Genomic DNA, 6,280 nt, shown 5'->3' on the forward strand with positions numbered 1-6,280 from the left:
CATAGTTTTCAATATTCATCGGATCCCAACAAACACAACATGTAGGATTACAAATAGATGATCTTGATCATGATAGGTAGCTCACAAGATCTAACATGATAGCACAATGAGGAGAATACAACCATCTAGCTACTGCTATGGACCCACACTACAAGAAATGTGTTGACTTGTGACCTTCTCTCAGTGACCGTCGGTAAAATCGTCATGATTCTATGACGATTTCACATTGAATGGTCGTTAGCTATTTGGGAGGGTCAAAACCCTATAAAATTATGACGAATTGAGTCAAATACGTCATTATTTCCTAGCATGAAATGGTCATAGACTCAACCACACAGTTTACGACGTTATTTATATCCGATTACGACCAATTTAGATCATCATAATTGTTTTCTATGATGCATTTAAATGACTAGGCGGCCACCTCATCAATTTTGCCTACGTGTCATGCCCATGTGTCTGCCATCTTGCTTGTTTCGCCTATGTGGTGTATCCATGTACTACCTCAATCAATAAAAAGATGTTGTAAGTTTGTTAAAATTTGGACGGTACATAAACATTTTTAGTATAGAGATAAAATCCAAATTTAGACAAATCTCTTGCATCCTTTTCGCACATGGTAGCTCATTTTGGAGAAGGTTGCTCTAGGATATTTTTAATACTCCAGTTGGTTATTTTCAACATTTTTAGTATATAGATAATAAATTTACATTATTACAAAACATGTGGCAATTAAAAATATATTTAACAATGATAGTATTTATAGGTCTTGAAGTTTTTTCCATTCAAATACTACCCGAAAGTAGTTTATGATTACTACAAAAAACACCTCACTATAGACTGTGCTCTGGGCTAAGCAGGGATAGGTTCGAGCTGCAGCAAGTGGTACATTAGCATGTAAGAAAATTAAGCTGCGGAGGGAATAATTTGGTGCGGCGACTCCGAGTTTTCGCATTTGATTTGCTACTTTGAGCTTCTTGGGTGTCGACCTTGTGCAGGCAGCGTCGTGTTGACTGGTTTTCAAAAAAACTGGGACCCCTGATGTGTGGTTTTAAAATAGTAACGAAGCGAAATCTGGCGGGCTGGAGCCAGCCAACGAGATGGCAAAGAAGGATTCCCGCGGATTGGCCATCTCAACCGTCCAATATTATCTAACGACTCCCGAGAGTCCCTAGAAAGCACAAGGCCATGTCAAAAAATATTCCTAAAAAAAAGGCCACGTCAAAAAAAGAGAGAAAGAAAACACTGGCTGCCCTACCCATCTCCTGCGCGGCTGCGCCTCCCCTCTCTCCTCCATTCTCTCCCTCGCGTCACACAAGCGCCGCCTCTCCCTCTCTCGCGCCGGCCACCCCCATCGCCGCAGATCGCAGCCAACCAAAACTTTGCCGCTAGCGGCCATAGCCCCTCACACCTTCTCGGCTTCTCCACGCTCGATCCCCCCACCCACGCCTCGATCCCACCTCCAATCCCGCCACCGTTGCAAACCCTAGCCTGTTGTCCAGATCAGATCGAGATACCATCGGTGCCCCTTTCTCCCTCACTTCACGATGAAGAGAAGCAGTTCTTCTTGCCGACGTGCTCGCGCTCCTTGCAGTGGTCGCGCTCCCGCCGCGGAGCTCAACCGGCCAGAGCACCCTACAAGAACGATGGGTCGCTAATCCTGCTCGTCATCCAGAGCCGTCGAACACAATCCCCATATCCCCTCTCCCTCTTATTCCCTTCTTTCCACGACAGACATGACGCGGATCTGACTTTTTTTTTTTTTGCTTTGTTGGTTTATTAGGTGCGGTGGCCGCCGGTGAGCACGCATGGGAGCCAGCGAACACTACGCCTCCGCCTGGCCTGGGGCTCCTGGTGGACGGGCCATCGTGGCCTCCAAGGTACTTACGCTCACACCAGGCCCCCTCCCGTCTCCCGATCAGTTGGATCCTCATAGGGCACGCGGGTCGTTTTTTTGTTCGGAGCTGGAATTAGCTAGAGCGAATCGTATGCAATTTTCCTTAGGGATTTTAGCTTGCTCTTTCGGTGCTCTGATGATGCTTTACACTCCCTGAACCGTGTATGAGCCTGTGCTCTCTAGCAGTCTCAGCCTCTCAGGTCAGTGTACTTTGTGGAACCTGGTTAGGCTGGTGCTAGATTTGGTAACTCTCTAAGAAGTAAACTTGGTGTATTCAGTGCTCCCAGGAAGAAAAATAGGCAGATTCAGAACCGTGAATGCACTAAGAACTGTGTATGTGTTTGTTAGTGACTTATCTTATTACTGTCCAGTAAATGCCATTTCAACAATATAGCCATTGTCGTTACATCATATAAGTTCTCAATAACAGAACCTTAAGATGCTAGCTTGAAGGTGCAGTTTCATTATTAATTAATTAGCGATTGGTTTGAATGTATGTAGTGCTTTCTCACACTAGATGGAGTGATGATGGTGCAGCGTCGTGACCGACACGTGGAGGAGCAGCAGCAGTGGCGGATCTGTCCTCTGTTGCTTAATGTTTCTTGGAAATTACTCTACCAAGGTATTATTTTGCTTGCTTCTCTTCCTCTGCAGAATTTTGTCTTGGGGATGTTGTGACTTCTCAAGTTGCATATCTTCTAGGGAAATGATGTTGTGTTGCCTACTTTATTTGATAAGAAATGTATCTGCTTGCATGCTTAACTTTGAGAAAATGCTCTTATTGGTCCAGTGGTCCTTAGAATATGACCCTGCAGTAGCTACAACATGATAAGGACCAACTAAAGGTAAAACATTTATTCAGCAAGATAATACTGTCATATGCTTTCTGTGATGACGGATTGGCATAGGAAATTTAAAATACTTGCACTCTTTCATAAATACTCCATTCATGGTGTAGAGTTGTATAGGAATTATCTGCTGTTTGTTGAGTGTGTGTCTTGTTCCGTGACAGGACAACAATATATATATTGTTCTGTTTGCTATGGATCTTGAACTTAACTGATTATTTGGTTTCTCTCTACTTTCCTGAGTTGGTAGTTCAGTTTTCACAGTTTACATTGTATAATCGATTCATTCATTCAAATTGATTGGGTCTAATTTCTGACCGTTCAGGAAGTTGCTCTAATTTCTGTCTGTAACTAAATGCGATTTATGCAAACAGAGATATTTTGTAGATACCATTACCATGATTTTTATTATTGCTTGCTAAGTCTTGTATACATGCAATGTACTTTACAAGTAAAGTACCTGCACGTTATATTGTGTCTGCTAATACCAAGCTCATGTGGTTCTCCAGGTTGTTGAAGAAAGTTCTCTCGCTTCGATGTTTCCTCACCGTCGCCGAGGTTTGTGCCTCATTACGATTATTTGATTGATTTCAGTACTGTCATTGCGATGTTCCATGCATTTGTTGCGTTGAACATCATCATTGGTTCAATATGGAACTACAACCTATTGTCCCATGCTATATCCGTCGGTTAGCATAAAACAATTAATTGTAAGAAATGTAATAGCTGGGACTAAAAATATTTTATGCTATCTTGCTGCATGTTGGGATTGAATACACAGGGCGCATGACAGTAGTAGACGTTTTGATTTGCCCAACTGATGTTATTTTCCCTATTTGTTATTTTACCACAGTCCTTACTCTTGTTTTCTTGTTTCATAGGATGATATATGGAAGCCTTCCTGGAGATTGGATGTTGTCACTAGCTTAGATGGAACACACATGTTGCTGCTTGTATGCATTAAGTGTGTTTTATGTTGTGTAAGAGAAGTGATGGTGTGTATTTGAAATTCCGTTCTGTATCATTTCACAATGGAAAGTCGTTTGTTGTTTATATAGAAATTCCTGGCCTGCAAACAGTAGTTGTATGTACAGCTTGCATATCAAAATAAATTGATTGGGCCCTAAATAGGCCATGGCCCAGTTAAAGATCTTGGAACAAAATCTCTGAAATTAAAGGAAATAGACTAAAACGGACTGTTAACAGTAAAGGGCTCAACAAGACACGAATTGAAAAGGGAAGACAAATGGACCAAAAAGAGGCTATGAAAAGACTAAGGCCAAAAAGACAAACGGACCGGAAGAGGGTAAGGCTAGGAAAAAAAGGCCGGTATTAATGGGCTCAGCCCATGTAGACCACTGAAATGGATCGGGCTGATTTTGTATTACGACAATTTAATTTCGTCATAGTTTTGCCACGTCAGCTTGCCACGTATGATCTGATGTGGCATGACCTGATCGCCGGTGACGATATTGGATCGTCATAATGGTTACGACGATTCAATATCGTCATAGATGACTATGACGATTTGAAGTAAAAGGTCATGTTGGTTGATTCCTGACGCTCCGTTTTTGACGATCTATTTTTTGTCATAGAATCGTCATAGATGAATTATTGTGACGATTCAGTGACAAAAATGTAGGGTCGTAGGCCATAGTCCAGGGGTGAACTACTCACACATCGATCCGGAGGCGATCATGGCGATGAAGAGCCCTCCGGGAGATGATTCCCCTCTCCGGCAGGGTGCCGGAGGCGATCTCCTGAATCTCCCGAGATGGGATTGGCGGCGGCGGCGTCTCTGGAAGGTTTTCCGTATCGTGGCTCTCGGTACTGGAGTATTCACGACGAAGGCTTTAAGTAGGCGGAAGGGTAGAGTCAGGGGCGTCACGAGGGGCCCACACAACAGGGCGGCGCGACCCCACCCTTGGCCGCGCGGCCCTGGTGTGGCGTCGCCTCGTCGCCCCACTTCGTAATCCTTTCGGTCTTCTGGAATCTTCGTGCAAAAATAAGACCCTGGGCGTTGATTTCGTCCAATTCCGAGAATATTTTTTTTGTAGGATTTCTGAAACAAAAAACAGCAGAAAACAGCAACTGGCTCTTCGGCATCTCGTCAATAGGTTAGTGCCGGAAAATGCATAATAATGACATATAATGTGTATAAAACATGTGAGTATCATCATAAAAGTAGCATGGAACATAAGAAATTATAGATACGTTTGAGACGTATCAGAGAACTGCACGGGGCTTGGGTAGGACATTCACCTCATTTTCACGTCATTTCACATTTCACGGAGGCAGCCTCGGCATAACCCCTATGACGCTTGTTCAGAGGGAACCCATACTAAAGCACATAAATTTCCAGTTAAGCCCTACCCATAATCAGGTATTGTGGGGGTACTTAGAAATTGGAATGGTGTCGCATCCTAACCCAACCATCAGTTTTTGTCAAAATCACCATGTCATTCACAAGTCATATTCACCTTAAAAAAATTCAATAGAATGACTCATCACTCCAAGGTTTTCAAAGTCATTTGATTTCACATGTTCCCATCTAGAGTAGTCAATTTTAGTTTTAGCACTAACATCTAGTCATGAGGGGTGCTAACTAACTTGTAGCTCTCTAAGCTAAATGTGATGCTCTTATAATACTCCATCTCTAGACCAAAGTGAATCATGAATCAAAAATAAACTTTGATAAACCAAAGTCAAAAACTTGTAAGATAAAAACTTGGGTTGGGATCATTAAACACAAAGTAATATGTAATGGTGCCTTGCTCTGGTAGAGCCTTGCACTAAGGTATCTTGCAAGAGTATAGCTTGCCTTGAGTGGTACAGTGATCAAAGTTTTCTTCTTCTTACTCGAAGTAGACCTCCTCCTCCTGGTATTCCTCGGTACTAGCGTCTATAAACGGATACGAGGTATACAATCACCAAACAAATCTTAAGGGCTAGACTAAGCACACAAATGGTTCACACAAGCTATTCTTGCATCACATCCTTATTAACATGGTGGGTGGCTTTGTTTTCTTTTTAAGAAAAATAATTTCCTTTCATTGAAAATATTTATTAGGGTTTCTATTTAGTTCTTTGGAGAAATAATTTCCTCTCATTGAATCTTGTTAAGATTTAATCTCCTCAAATAATAAGGTATGAACACATGTTGACCACGGTCAACACTTCATACTTATCATTTGGGAAAATGATTTAAATGAGGTATTACACCTCATGCAATTTAACACTACCTTAGTAATAATTTAATATCACCAAATAATACAATATAAGATTATATAGACCAAGGTCAATACCTCATGTTGAATTACTTGAGACAAAGATTTAAATGAGAGGGTACCTCTCATACTATTTAATAAGTAGATTTGGGTAATTTAAATGGACTAGATATAGCCACATAGCAATTATTTATTCTAGCCCATGATCATATGAAACAATCATGTCATATTTTTACATATTCTGATATACAATATGAATTGAGATTTATGAGAGTTGGAATCAACTCAAAATCATTTATGGTTGATTT

The 6,280-nt window shown here is 41.5% G+C and overlaps 1 long non-coding RNA gene across 2 annotated transcripts; it reads left to right on the plus strand.

Annotated features, from left to right (window-relative positions):
• Positions 1 to 1,635: 1,635 nt before the first annotated feature.
• On the plus strand, positions 1,636 to 3,274 carry LOC124654357. Of its 2 annotated transcripts, none has more exons than XR_006988305.1 (4): positions 1,636 to 1,679; positions 1,784 to 1,880; positions 2,399 to 2,519; positions 2,688 to 3,222. It is a non-coding gene; the product is annotated as an uncharacterized LOC124654357 (long non-coding RNA). The 2 variants fall into 2 exon arrangements; XR_006988304.1 differs by lacking the exon at positions 1,636 to 1,679 and adding an exon at positions 3,255 to 3,274 and having other exon boundaries at positions 1,703 to 1,880; positions 2,688 to 2,742.
• Positions 3,275 to 6,280: the final 3,006 nt, after the last annotated feature.

Source organism: Lolium rigidum, chromosome 5 (genome assembly GCF_022539505.1).
Source record: "Lolium rigidum isolate FL_2022 chromosome 5, APGP_CSIRO_Lrig_0.1, whole genome shotgun sequence".
In the NCBI taxonomy this organism is placed as follows: Eukaryota; Viridiplantae; Streptophyta; class Magnoliopsida; order Poales; family Poaceae; genus Lolium; species Lolium rigidum.